This window comes from Glossina fuscipes, unplaced genomic scaffold (assembly GCF_014805625.2).
Source record: "Glossina fuscipes isolate IAEA_lab_2018 unplaced genomic scaffold, Yale_Gfus_2 2, whole genome shotgun sequence".
Lineage (NCBI taxonomy): Eukaryota > Metazoa > Arthropoda > Insecta > Diptera > Glossinidae > Glossina > Glossina fuscipes.
This window is the reverse complement of record NW_023998416.1, coordinates 1,785,343-1,800,696: the sequence shown is the minus strand read 5'-3', so window position 1 is coordinate 1,800,696 and position 15,354 is coordinate 1,785,343.

Genomic DNA, 15,354 nt, shown 5'->3' with positions numbered 1-15,354 from the left:
CAATCATAATATTTGCGCATATATCTTTCTTTCTTCCTCTTCTTCCTTTTTCTTCTGTTTGTTTTTCTACGCTATTTCTTTGATTCGATTCGTAAACAATTGAATTTTTTATTTTTTTGTGTTCTAGAAATACAACATTGTAAGCTAAATAAATGAAAAATGAAAGCAATTGTTAGTTTTTAAGTTTTTAATTTTATTTATGTACTTTTTTGTTGTTGTTGTATTTTTTTTGCAATTACTACACAATTTTTGCAAAATGGATTCATGTACTATGTGTATGAGCGGAACGAGTGGATATTTCATACTCATACCACTCGTCATATTTCTGGTTGCGGTCGTAATTCCTTTTTTGGTAAGTTTCCGATAATGTTTTTACAAAACATTTCGCAAAAATTTTAAGATGGATTACTTTTAGTATTTCTGGCGGAGGATAAGATCCATTGAAAGTACCGTCCTTGGTAGCGAGCAGAGTTTTATAATTTAAATGCATTCTCCGTTTTTCCACGTTTATAAAAAATATTTAATGTGAATATGAAAATAAAAAAAAAAAAAACAAAATATTTAGTAAAATAAAAAACTGTCAGTTTTTTTATATGTATTTTTGCTTGTTGTTGTCAATTTTGTGCTTTGTCTTCATAATCATTTCGCCGTAATGGATTTTTCTTAAGCTCAATAAACTTTATTAATAGGCTCTAAAGAGAAAAGCATGTCTGTGCCATATACTATATAACAGAAGAGAAAGAAATCAATTAAATAAATGGAAGTTTATCGACAGTTTTCAATAATTATCAATGTAATGACGGCAAAGAATTGTTATTTCATTGCAATAATCAATAATTTCTTTTTGTTCATTGTCCACCAGGACTTTAATGTATTTATCGACAACATCTTCAAAGTAATATGTGATGGTTGTATTGATTTGGATGCTTATGGATGTCCGGACCGTCTTCTGGACGCAGCTATACAATCGCTTACACATTTCCCGGTATAGCCTCCTCACAGGATGGCAGAGCAGTTTGAAATTTTATTCAATCAGTACACGAATCGTGTTCAAATTCACTAGAGTGATAAAGCGACGGCAGCGCCATTCAGAATCGTGAAAAAACGAAATTAATTTTACGGAACAGTCCCGCTATTGCTGAAACTGAATTATGTCAATTGCTATTGTATGGTTCTCTTTTCATCTTTGGGACCAGCCATTCGAAAGATGTCCACTATAGGTGTTAGGACGGTGATTCAGGAAGGATTGTAGGTAGGAAAAGAAGAAAGAATGGCTTAGCATTTACTACCGCTAGGTTGTGCTAAAGGCAGACAGAGCATTCGAAGAAAGTCGCATGGCGGCATGCGAGTGGTATCCGGGATGAGTGTGTGGGAATTTTGCGAAATTAGCTGAGCTTTGTTAAAGGATTTGATTGGTGGACAAATCTCTTTTATCTCTGTGGAACACTTACCCTTTATGCACATATAGGTAAGCATAACGCAGTCGACACTTAGCGGATTTACAAGAGTTCCGCGAACTTTAGAGGCAATCTCATCGCTGATGGGCATTTGAGCTTTTCGTTATATGCGTTCAAAGGTCCTCAGTCAGGCTTTGTGCCGAGTATAGGAGTGTAGGGTTTTTCATTGCAAAATAGTTTTTCGTGAGATCAACTGCGCGTTAAGAGATAGCGTGGAATTTTTTTGTCGTTAGAATTTCATCATGTTGCTGGACCCCACTTAGACATTCTTGCGAGTTTAGGATTACGAGTGTCTCTCGATCTCGTGTGCGTTAGAATAAATGGTAAATAAATGGGAAAAAAATTGGAAATAAGTTGTGGATGTTACAGTAAACCGATAGGCACTATATTGACAGATGGGTCTGGTTAATATTTGGGTGATAGTTTTTCGAAAACATCTTAATGGGCTCAAAATTTATATTTGAAAATCTGAAAAAATCGTCGGTCTTTTCGGAAATATTTTTATTTTCTTCTGCATTGTAGGCCTATCTGTGAACAGATCAAGCCAATTTATTAATCTCCTATTCTTAAGCGGTCAAAAAATGTTTGTACCAGATCTTAGCTTCCTATCTTAATTTTGGCGACTGCGACATTTCGCAAGATTTTCGTAAAGATCGAAATAACGTTTGAACCAAAATAAGAAAAGTGGGCGTTATCAGAAAAAAAAATACATATAAGATCTAAATATGCCGATTTCCTTATGTTGCTTTTTTAAAACGAAAATTCTTTCAAATCGCCGGATGTTTTAAATCTAATGTTAAACAAATGATTCCAAAACGAGTACTTTTTGTTCTTCTCTTGTCAGCAATCACTTATCACTTCGCGTCTCCATTTTCGAAGCGTAAATCCCTGCCACAGAAACATGATATTTTCTTACAAGTTTCCTACGAATATTAAACTCATTCATTGTCTACATGATGAATGTATACTTTTATATTGGATACGCGAATGGATGCGGGCTGTTACAGTTAGCATGTACGCATTTGGTACAACATCAATGCCAATGGACTTGAGTAAGTTTTTGAGATGCGTATGTGTGTATACAAAAACATACGCAAAGCGACGTTTAGTTTTCTTCTACATAAGCCATAAGCAACCATATTTGCAGTATAATCAATGATTTGCACCCTATACGAGGTTGTAATAATTATGGAGTTTGCAAAACTTTTGGAGTCATTTTGCACTCTTGTCTAAAATTGTAAGAATTAAAAAACTTTAAAAACAGTCACTATTACATATTGAAGGAAATATCTATGAAAAATGCCTACAAAATATTAATTAAATTTTTATAGAAATATCGCTTACAAGGGCATATAAGGTTAAAGCAAAGATGACCATGTCACGTACGTCACTTTCACACACTTTGCTGTTTTGTTGAAAAAAAAAAAAAATTGCATTGTTTTCTTACACGAACACATCAATGCAACTAAAGAAAAAACAGCGAGAAATGCAGAGAATACCACTTGATCATGCATGCATTACGCAAAAATAACAGAAGCAATTGTTGTTGATTTTTTATTCTTATACACAGAATGTGTAAGAAAAAGAAGAGAGAGAGAGAGAGAGAGAGAGAAGAAAAAATAAATGACGTTTCATTTCTCATTCCACGTCATTAATTTTAACGTGTTTTATTACTCATATCATAACCAAAAAATGTTTTAAAACTTTTATAAATTCCACACACACACACACATCCAAAACGAACTATTTCTTTTTCGTTTGTTTTTTTTTTTTTTTAAATTTATTCCTACAAAAACGAATTCATTTTGTTTATATTTTTGCTTTTTTCATATCCGCTTTATCAACCGCTTACATCAATTCCCTTAAGCAAAACTATTTCCATTAACAATTGTATGAGCAGCGCTTGTACATTTATATGCAGATAAAGCGAAAGAAAGCGAACAAAGATAAAATTACATGTAAAGAAAATTATACGGCAGGCATGTGTGCGCCAATGTCTGATATTGTTCAGGTATCAACAATGAACGTGCTTGTGTGCACTTACAGCGTATGAGGACTTATAAGGACGCGTAATTTTATGCAATGCATAAATAAAATTTAACAGATAGATAGATACCTTTAAAGCTATCAGGAATGTGACATTAAAGAAACATGTTACACATATGAATCTGAATCGAAGTTAATGCAAAGTTAGGTGAAAGTGTGTCTCTAGCGTGTCTTCATTTCAAATAGTTTATGCAAGCAATGTTAACATTTTAGTATCAGTTAAATAGAACTTTGATGATATTACAACCTAAGAGGTGTTGTTACAAGTAATCGCAAACGAACGAAATTTATTCAAAAATAAGAGAACGGGAATAAACTCAGGTGAAAATTAACAAGCGAGAAAATTATATATTGAGTTGTAAACGACATTTTTATACCCAAAAAGAACCGAATGGAGAAAATTCAAATTTTCATGCTCTACAATATTGGATGGGTGCAGTTGATTTTTCCTATATTTGCAGAATATATGCGGAAATCTTTCTTGGTGTGTTTCGGCGTTTGGAATCAGAATTGTTTTCGTTTTATGTTGCACCTTAGGCGCATGCGTGCAATGTTTTCATCAAATTTGATGTTGATATGTTCATTTTCGCGACCATGAGAATTTTTACCGCAATCGGATGAGCGGACACGTTTAAATCGATTTGGAATCTGATGCTGATCAAAAGGGTATCTGTTCTTTACAAGGTCTCTGAAGCTATCTTCTAAGTGTCGTAAATGTTTTAATAAAATAAATTGTAATTCTCCAGGTAACGTTAAAATTGACATAAAAAACTTGATCCCAAAATCTTAATTTTTTTGGTGAAGGCATTGACATCTTTCGAATTGCACCCAGCAAGGCATCCATTTAACTTTTGTCTCAATGAAATTATATTGAGGCATTCTGCACTTATTCGAAAATGCTTTTCAATGGGCGTGAACATCTTCGAAGATCATTATATTCGGGTATTAGAGTAGTTAGAAATGATCAGGTAAGACATTGGGCTTTAACTTCCCAGCGGTATCTTACTTACAAACGAATAAAGTCTCTACGGAGAAGTTGGGGAAAAGAGCGAAATTTCATAGAAACAATTTGTTCCGTCTAATGGTAACTCATTTTGGCATGTAAAAGAAAATTGTTCTATTACGCAGATTTATTGTATTCAGTTCTCCGCAGAGGAGTTATTATAACGATTAGCACTTATGTAGTAAGTGACGAAAGTGATATATGTCGACATAAATACTAAGGTTGCGGTAGGAGAGAATTTGTTGGTAGCTCCAAGGATTGCCGCTATATTGAGAAAGAAACCCGGTACAGGCACAACATTTGTATTGTTAAGGTCTCTTAAAGACATATTCCTTCAAAATTTTGCTCCTTCTTATTAAGCTAATATGAAAAGTATGAAAATACAGAAAATGCAAAAAGTGAAGTAAAGGACTGAAAATTGTCCTTTGTAGTCAAAATTAATCCCTTAAAGAAGATATAACAGCGTAAGTACGTAACTTGTCAACTAGACAATCTTTACTTTACTTTTTCGTACAAAAAAAATTGTCAACCGGCTTAATTTTGCAAACCTTATGGCTGATGTAACTGATTATGTAATGCAACTTGGAGATTTTAATAAAAAAAAAAAAATGTAAACACCAAGTTAAACACATAGGGCCAAAAAAGAGAAAAACTTGAGATCACATTTTTTTTTTGTTTAAAGATCGCGATTACAATAGACAAACGAACAGGATTGTGGGACCAGATTGATTTTGCCTTTTGCATCAATCAATCAACAGTTTTCAACGTCAGCGTACTTCCATAGTTTACAAGCATCTGAGGAAATGCTATCAAAAGCCACTTGATATATTTAATTTGGGCTCCGCGAGAGCTATAAGTGTACGTGAAATATAAGAAAAGAGACTGAGCATACTATACTATAAAATACATGCACATTATACAGACCATTGACATATGGTTGTAGGGCATGTTTTTAAGTTCATGCCGGGGTATAACATAAGTACTGTAAGGATTGAAAATTTTCTTATCGAAAAATGTTGGTGATTGATACCTAGGATTGCTGCCCGTCTATTTATCCCAAACATTATTTCTTGGATTATAAGAATACAAAATTTCTCGGTTACCATTTAAGTTACGTTCAGCCTATTTATTATATCTTAAGTTAATATAATTCGAATTTATTCATGTGGATAAAATATAGTGAACGATAAGGATCTAATAGCTTAACATCTATGGTTTTTATTTTCTTTTCCTAATGTGGTAAACGTCGCGCGACTTCTAAGAGAAAGTATATAGATACCATAATAGTCTAGATGAACTTATTGTCTATGTAATCTGACCTCTCAGCTAATCTGCTTAGTCAGCTTGTCTTAACCCAAAATCCTAACCTATTCTGCTACTATAATAATGATTCAACGAGAAGAAGGAAATGTTCTTCTTATGCCCTTTAAACCTTTATACGAACTCAATTGACAATGCCAGTGTAATGATTGTAGCTTCGAATGCGATAACTCTGCCGTTATCCAGGACCTTCCTTATAACTAGAATAAGGATTAAAGAGAAATTATTAGAAGTAAAATAAAGTGAAAGGAACACATAAGGAAAATAACTTGAGACTTTGGTCCTCAAAGTGGTCCTAAGATTCATAAATGTTACGTAGGCATGTCATTCCGAGCATAAATATTGTTTCCATTACACAAGGATAAAACCCGTTTTGCCAACTTTGAGTGCGTCTTTGATATTCTGGCGTTTAATCGTAAATTTGGAAAATATGGAAAACATTATGTATTTACGCCCTGCTCTTGACCAGCACACTAAGCATTTTGATTACAATAACAGAGTATAGTACACCATTATAAAGGGAATATACAAAAGAAAAGAAGAAGAAGATGTAATTGCAATGTTTTTATGCAATTTGGTGGGAAATAAACAAAGGCAGGCGTATAAAATAACTTTGTTTCTATTTTCATTAATTTATTATGTACTGATAAACTTCATAGGATTGCAGCGTAAAATACGGGTCAGAAAATTGAGAAAAATTAAGAATCCATTCTATTAAAATAATATGTTGTAACATTAACTGTTGACTTTCCTATCCAACTCCTTTTTAGATCAAGTGGCGGTTAAGTACAGCTAAAATGGGAATTTCAGGTTAACCTGCAAACCTTAAGAGGTCTCTTTAAAAATTATTTACGGGCATTTACGCTTACAATGACTGTTGCGATCTTGTTCATTCGAAGATTACGATACGATTGACTTTATCCTCCGGAAATACTTTGCTTATATGCGATCTTATAAGCAAGTTAATGATGTCAAATTTCATTGTGACATTTTAATGCTAATCCATATTCATCTGTCATATATTCCGCGAATTGTTGTTAATTGGAAGTACAGCATCATGTATCTACTTTTGGTTGGAATATTTTTTTTTTTTGAATTTCGTTTCTTAGCAAATCACTTTTGATAACAATATTAAATATTTACTTTCAATTTGCTTAATTTTTTAACACCGCGCTCTTTTTTTACACTTTAATATGCGATTTTTTATAACTAACAGCGTTGCTTTAGCTCAAAATCGCTATTGGAGTGTTGTATTATAGCTTTTTGTTTTGAAACATCAAATTTGGCTCAAGGTGACAACAAAGCTGACAAGCAAGAACAATAACTAATTTTATGAAAGTTATTGACAGATGACAGTGCCAGAGTACGACTGATAATCCTTATTATTGTTTTACATCACAGCGACTTTTCGGTTTTTGATTGGTCGAATCGAAGAAGAAGAAGCAGATTATTTTATGTAATTAAGTAGGAGCATAAGGTAGGCAGGGGGAGGGCGGTCTCAGTCTTAAACTGCGTTCTACATCAAAATATTATTAATTCTTTTATTTTAAATAAGCTTTGCTCCCGTTATTGTTGTTGTTGTTGCTATTATTACTGCATTGTAAGTATTTTGTTGTATACTTAGTTTCTATTTATTCAATCTTAAAAAAATAATGCAATCTTTTGACTTGGTTCATTTTTCCTGCAACTTAATTGAAGCGTAACTCTATCTTATATTTTAATAACAATTGTTGTTTATTTTTGTAAAGCTCTGTCTTGCAGGATATAAGTTGTAGTAGCATATATGTTTCAGCAAAAATCTTTTTCTAAAATAAACCTTAATCGGATGCGCTTTCAAAAATTTCATAAGCTAAAGTTAACTGCTTGAAATCGAGTTTATCTCACTCGACTTGCTTAACTGTTATTGAATGAAAAACAATTTTCATTTCTCGTTCTCTTTCACTTTGGTTTCCGCATATGGTATGGATACTATGGTATGATTTCATTAGATTCAATATACGTTATAACAAATATTATTGAAACACACACGCTCACGCCTTTACTCCGTTCAATGTTATTTGACGAAAAGCCCCATCTTCTGAATTCATTCCAAAATATTTACCACAAACATCTTGAAGGCTATATAAATAAACTCTTATTAAAATAGATTAATGCAGTTTTTGTTGTTTGCGATTGTTATCAATAATTCTCTAGCAATCTATGTGATATATGTGTTTATACACAAAATGTGAACCTGTTTATCTCTCTATGCGTTAAGGGCATACTAGTGATTATTAGAGAAATTCAAAATCATAAATTTTGCATACGATACCCTGTTGTTGCAACACATCAAATTAATAAATACCTTGACATGGTTACGAAAGATGAAATAACACATATTTGCACGCACAACACGCAAACAAATAACTTTGCACAATATCAGAATAAGGGACTTGTATTAAATGAAATTAATATTAATCAGACTTTGGCTCCCTTCAAAAGCACATTTAACATAACAAGAACACTATACATATATATATTTTCCTTTTACCCTTTCTCTATTTACATTATCAACGTATGTATGAGGAGTTATTTACTCTCTTTCTCTTTTTATTAATGCAATTTCGCTCATATACACGTGTTTTGTGAATGTGTTTGCTTAAATTTATGTCATTGTCAGTCATTTCGATTTGTGAAAATCATTTATTCATGTTCTCTCTTATGGCGACAATAGCATAGAAAATGCATATACATATCTATATATATATATATATCTATATATATACATAGATAGAGAAGAAGATGACCTGAATGCACATTGTCAAGATGATGAACATTTCGCGTACATAATATATATTCTTTCTCTTATCTTCTGCCATCCACTACAAACAAACACTATTGTTTATTGTTACGCATTGACTGCTTGATTGTTTCTTTTTTTTTTTTGTTTTTTTTTGTTTTTCTTCTTCTATTTGTTCACAGTACATGAAACCAAATCCAAGCAAACTCTTACCTCTGGCTATGTTCATGTACATCTACACACATATATGCAAGATACATTTCCACGCTTTTGATTCTTCTTCTTTGGCAGGGCATAAGTACTTTCTCTTTTTCGTTTTTTTTATTTTCTCTGAATTTATTTTGCTTATGCAGCAAATACGAAATAACAAATACAAATGTAAAAATACACTTACGTATACATGATATATACATAAATCATCATCAAAATAAAGAAAAAATAAGCAAAAAAAAAGATTTTTTTCTATGCAAGGATTTGTTGGTTTATACAATAAATGTAAGCTATTTTTACTAACACTATAAAGGAAAATGTGTGATGTTTATATAGCACTAGCACTAGCACTAGTTGTACAATGCTCAAGGCTACACCGTTGCATGTCAAGAGAAAGAACTACATAAACTAATACGCACATATGAAAGCATATTTAAATTATCATGAACTGCGTGTATTTACACTTCATTCAGAATTTGTTTGTATTCATATAGCTAAATTATATATATGTATTTATGCCTGTATGTAATATGAAAGAAATTTAAAAAATTTACGAAAACTATTTAAAATTTTATTGCTGGGCCACTACACCATCTGACCTGACTTAATGCTCTTGTCATAAAGTATCACAAATTATATTTTGTTGGCCTATTTACTTATTTACTTAGTTACATTTCGCGAGCGCCCATAAGCATCCGAAATATATGACAGTGCCGTATAAAGTTAGTACAGTAAATGTATCTATCCAACTACTGTTTTTTATTAATTATAATTAAAAAGCACTACAAATTAAAGTTTATTGCCATAAAATGGGTTAAGCGTTGTAAGAACGGTAGATACTTTAAAAACTTGGTTCACCAAATCATATAAATGCGCTTTATTGCACGACAATCAGATTCTTTGCCGATTTTTGTTAAGATCTACTAAAATCTGAAACTTGCTTATATAACGACTTTTTTAGAGTGGAATCCTATGCAGATTGTTTTTCTAACAGTGGTTCGATCCAATCCATTTCCTTATGCCAAAACATGTCATTGTAAGAAATTTCATTAAAATGCCTCGATATTGTCCGGTCAGTAAGTCGAACACAAAAATACTTAAATAGTCATCGAAGTGACTGGGTGACGGACATGTTTAAATCAATTCCGAATTATTTTCTTTTGTGGATTTATTTCAAGTTCTTCCAGGTGCTGCATGGATCCGTGCAAAGTTAATATCTTTAGTCCTTGTCCTAACTGGCATAAGATATGGATGGCTAGAGAAAGAAACAGTTGAACGTGTATTTGTTTTATGAAATCTTAATGGATATAAACCATGAAATTAAAAGAAGAGATTTTTAGGCAGAGACAGCAAGCCTTAGGTGAAATCTAATTTGCTTTTGTTTCACAAATGCCATTAACAGATAGTTGTAGCATGTTACTACAAATATAATTTCGGCTTCATAATGCTTGTCATTGTTAATGCAAAGAATATAAACCTTTGTTAACTGTGTACTGCAATTGCATACAATTTCGTAGCAAATATGCCTAAGTACGCAACGAAAGTCGTAAACTTATTTGCAAAATTCCAAAATTGCAAAAGTGACCCAAAATAATTAACAAATTCATCCTGAGGTTATACTATTACGATGGCAAATTTGATTAAAATTTCTGGAACATTTCTTGAAAACTTACTTCACGACCACACTCTATACTTTAGTATGCTTTGTCCTATCTATCCTTTGCTACATTCAAAGATACGCATCATTCCATCACCTAATAGGTGTTTCGTCATTTTAAATTTTCCGTCATTCTTAAGCTCTCAACAATGATGTATTATTGCATTGATATTTTATAAGTAAAAGTCAGCGAGGACGGCATAATGAAATCATTAAATATCGTGCACTACTACGCCTCACTTATTTCTATCGGAAAATTTCAAAACTTACATATATATGGCGACCATCTATCTAAAGGCTTACTTCTCATGACAGCCCTTACATAGGAGCGACTCTAAACTGTGAAACCACATAGTTAATATTTATTCAAAACTTTGCTTTTTTTTTGGCAAAGAATATACTATTCTTTACCTACCCTTATCAAAAAATGTTAATATTAACCTTTGCTAAAGTTTTGGCAAAAACATTTATGTGGGGATATGTTTAAAGCTTTACGTCATTTATGCTAGTCTTCCATGAATACTACAAATTTTATATGTCTTTCGTATGACAACTTATTCATGAAAGACATGTCTATGTGCAGAATAGTTATGAAAATGCTTAGTTCTTTAGTTACTTTCAAAAAAGATATCAGTACAGAAATATATCAGGGGTTAACATAGGTACCTGTGGTGAAATTTGCTTGTCCGTATAATAAAATTCATATTAAACGAATTCGTATGACATTACTTTTTAGCTTCAACCACTTGTAGTTAATCCCTTCTTCCACAACTTGTTGCTAATCTCTTCGCCAATCGCCAGCTGGGGCGGCATGAAAAGCGTTATGAGAGCTTAGGAAATTCCTTTCTTAGAAAACTGGATAGTTTTCATACCGACTCATAATACTCAAATACTGAATTTTCGTAACAGTGTACTTATCAGTTATTTCAGTTTTATTGGAATTGATATAATAATAGTACATATATATAGTAATAGTCTCAGCAGTAGACCAATGATCGTGGCTTGAAATACCATTGATAGAGTTATAAGCCGGTACCTTAGATGTTATGCAATTGCTTTAAGACTTTACGTTTAGAATTTATTTCTCTGACTAAGTTAATTATAATAACAATAGTAATAATAAAAATTATAATAATAGGTTTATAGTTGTTATGTAACCAAACTTACAAAGCCAGGCAGAATTGTTTACTGAAAGAGGAAAGTGTGAATAAGAATTTTCGTCGTTACGTCTGAGACAAAGATTTCGGATTTTTTCTTTTCTTTGCTTGTTTTTTCTTATTTTCTTCTTTCCATTTTATAAACAAATTTTCTTGGACTTTATTTCAAGTTGTCATGATACATATATACACTTTTATATAAGCCACCGAATTGCGGTAGCATATTGCATTTGTCAAAACGTTTGCAACATCCAGAACAAACTTCAGTAACCCTCGTACAGTACATATATTCTTGATCAGCTTAAAATCCTAAATCGATTTAAGCACGTCCAGCTGTTCATTGCTGTCGTAAACATACTGCTGATCCAAAAATTAAAACAACAAAAAATAATGAAAATCGACCAAATCGGCAAGAGGATATATGACCTTAGTACAATATAAATTGAGAAAATCTCGATTCTCTGGGTTTATTGCTTATTACCCATAAACTATCGAGCGGACATATGAAAAAAGTTTCCAGATCTATTCTAAAAGAATTGCAAAAATCAGTTATGCGTCTAATATTATAGATATATATATTTCGCCGCCTTCTTTAGCCTTTTTTAAGACGGAAGAGGTAGGTATTTGAAATTCAGTCATAATTGAATGCAATTTGTTTACTCGTTTTTTGTTATTATTTATATTAAAATATATCCCGTCTACATTTTCTATTTAAAAATAAAAATTTTTCGAATTCATTTTATTTACTATTTCTTGTTTATGTTATATTTATACACATAATGTATACATACAGACAGTATTTTTCAGATTACAATTTTGATTCTTGTTGCATTCTCAAAGAAAAAATAAAATTTGCCTACAAATAAAAAAGAGATGAAAATTTAAAAAGTCAGATTAAAAACAAGTTTATCAAAATCGTTAAAAAGTAATAGATTAACAATAACACATTGAGCTAACATTGATAAAAAAAAAAAAAAAAAAAATTAAATAATTAAAACTAATAAAAAAACTATAACAAGCTACACTCCGTCATTAAATAACTTACACCACCTTATAGTTAATTATTTAACGCCTTTCAAAATAAGGCGTTATATGAGAAATGGTCGGAAAATTGGTCCGAACGGAATCATTTTCAAAAGTGTACATCCTTGGACCTAAATGCATTGATGTACTAAATTTCCGCCTGTGGATTGAATAGAAGAACACAAGACGGCCGGAGAGACAGACAAGCTTATTGTAATAAAAGACAACTCTGTTTCAAGTTCTTCTGGATGTTGCCTTCTACCTTCACAAACGTAATACACTCTTGTCGCACAAGTGGTATAGAGTATAAAAATCACAATAGAATAACTCCTCAGAGGCTAGTTATTGTACTTAGTTAGTACAATAAACAACAATGGAGGACATTTAACGAATCATAATGAACGTCATTACAATTAACAATGAATACCACATGGTTTAGCTCAGCTAACTGCCTTTAACTGCGAACAGTTGTAAAGACAATCGTAAAACTTTGCTTTTGAATTGAATGGACAAGAAATAAGAACACAAAAACCGCTACTCTACTAAATGCTTTCAACTAAACTAAAAATTAACTGCAACTAAGCAATCCTTATGTTTAAATATAAATTCGTAACAGTGTTTGATTTCAAGTTGACTGACTTGAGGAACAAACCAATGAAGAAAGCTAAAAAGTATGCTAACTGCTCGTGTTAATCTACTAACTCTCTTTAGCTGTACCTTCTCCAAGAACAATGTTTGGCAGAAAAAAGAAAATTTCGGAAAGGGCTAATATTTTTGAACCTCAATTTCACTTTAGCGATCCCCGAGCAGAAGTAAATCCCATTTAAGAAAGGCGTTTAAAGCATTTAAAGCATTACGTAATAATTTCTTTTTTATTATATTGTGTAATTGCAAAATTTTAAAGCTTACATCACAATAAATTAGATTAAAAAATGGACGTGTGACATAAGGGAACTTTAGAGCACATCTATTAATTCATATGATGAAATACAACAAAAAAAAAAAAAAACGGAAAGGGACGGAATTACGTACCAGACTTTTATAAATTATAAGAGTTAACGAAAGAGACGGAGAGAAAGAGAGAGAGAGAGAGAGTCTTAGACCTTTAAAAACAAGTTCTGCCTTATTAGTTCTTAATCTTTCAACTTTAAAATTCGATTCCAACAAAATGGAAATTTTTCTCTAATATCATGGTATATAAATTTGACCCATCATAAAATACAAAATGGACGAAATGAACAAAATTCACTGTAAAATCTTCGGCGTTTAAATCATTATTTTACTGTACCACGCGATAATTCAATGTTACAAGGCGTAACCACCTGCGTTTCTGCATAATATAATTCTCGACAGGTAAAAATTTGTATAAAATATCCCATGCAACAGGTCTTCGAAGAAAGACATTAGGTTTCTTCGTAACTTCAGGTTGAACTAATCCGGTGAACTAATCCGGACAAAAGATGAAAAACCGAAAATCCACAGCAGGTATAAAATATAAAGTGAACGTATAAAAAGGAGATTATTTTGAGAACATATTCATTGCAAGAGAACACTTTCCCGAGTAACGATATAAATTAATAGTCATCATAGCTAATAACTTTATAGTTACATCCGCTTGACATCGATCGTTTAACAACTACAGCCCTCATCTTTATTTCAAATCGAGATATATCGGAAGTGTTCGTTGGGAATCAAGAAATAGTTGTTTGTGCTATTTTTGAAATGAAATATTTGCAAAAGAACGCGAAAAGCATGCCTAGCGGAACAAAAAGGATTAGCACAGCGACATCGATGCAGCCACAGTCTATTGGCATCGCTACACTATTTTTAACGGGTGATAAACGATCTGTCCGTTTATTGAGTTCCACTTATCGCTTGCGTCTTCCAAAAAGGTGTGGTACAAATATCGATAAGGAATTACGTAATAATCGTACGCAGCTAAGGAAATTACGTCGTAGTCGTAAGCGTTCCATTACGCGCCTCTTTGAGATAAATTCACGTATTTCTCAACTAGAGAAAAGCATTGCAGAACGTCATCGACATGTTATTAACTTGCATGCCGAAATAGAAAACCTAAAAAATACTAACCGTGAACTATCACAACATTGAGATAGATTCCCTTTTGTTTCAATAAATTTTTAGTTGTAAGTATTTCTATAGTAACACCTTAAGATTAGTTCTGTATGCAAATTGTGAAAGTTAACTAACTATTCCCGATACCTGATATGATCCAGAAAAAATAAAAAAAAAAAACAGTAACAAACCATAATCGATTTATTTAATAAATAATTTGTGTTAGTTTAGCACCACAACCTTAAGCGGTTGATTTTATGCCCACTGAAGGATTTTATGAACACTGAAGGATGGAGGTATACTCTGTCTTTTTTTTCTTCATAATGATGTAACAACCAAAAGGAAATTTCAGAGGCCCTATAAAGATCCTATCTATTCTTAATCAGTGTGACGTTTTGAATTCATTAAGCCATGTGTCTCCGTCCATGATCTGTGTGGTGCTTGTTGTTGGAACTCTCCTGGTGGCGAAAATAAAGATTTATTTGTAAATAAAACCAGTGTTAACCTAGAAAATCACAAGTCATCCGTACAAACTTACTCTCGAAGGGGTTGAATAAAAACATAAAGTCGCAAAGAGCATTCGCATTACAGTAAATTCAAGTGAAAAAGTCATTATATTAGTTTAGCAA